This window comes from Aptenodytes forsteri, unplaced genomic scaffold (genome assembly GCF_000699145.1).
Source record: "Aptenodytes forsteri isolate BGI_AS27 unplaced genomic scaffold, ASM69914v1 Scaffold679, whole genome shotgun sequence".
In the NCBI taxonomy this organism is placed as follows: Eukaryota; Metazoa; Chordata; class Aves; order Sphenisciformes; family Spheniscidae; genus Aptenodytes; species Aptenodytes forsteri.
Window position 1 is genome coordinate 477272 of NW_008795924.1, and position 539 is coordinate 477810.

Here is a 539-nt window from a genome sequence, read left to right on the forward strand (position 1 = left end):
TGTCTTGAATAACTGAAATACTGAACTAGCTGTAAATGCTGCGCAACTTTTCCAGGTCGTTTTTAAAAGAAAACATAAATGCTCAGGCACCAAATCTTGTTACACCAGCTCTTGCCTTGTGTAAAATTAGCCATGTATTCCCAAAGGCTTTCGTGTCTCACACGATTTCTAACCTACAGTGACACTTTTTCTTGGCTTTGCTGGGACGCAGCTGCAGACTGGCACTGTGCACACCAAATCCTGGGCCCCAAAATGCTCGTAATTGTAGCAAAACCCACTTGGCTTTAGCTAAGGCACCGTGGGTCTGGAAGGGGTGCAATGCATGTTGATCTCTGTCTCTCATTTCTTTACCTATTACTAATTTTTTCCCTTTTCTTTCCCTCGGAGGTTAATGCACCCGTCGGTCCCGCGCCCGGTTTCCCAGCTGTCGACGTGGAGCAGACGAGGGATTTCCCAGTAAATAAAAGGATTTCGTGTGGTAGCACCGTCGGCTCTGTCCCTCCCGGCAGTGCCGGGCGCCGCGGCCCCTTTAAGGCCGG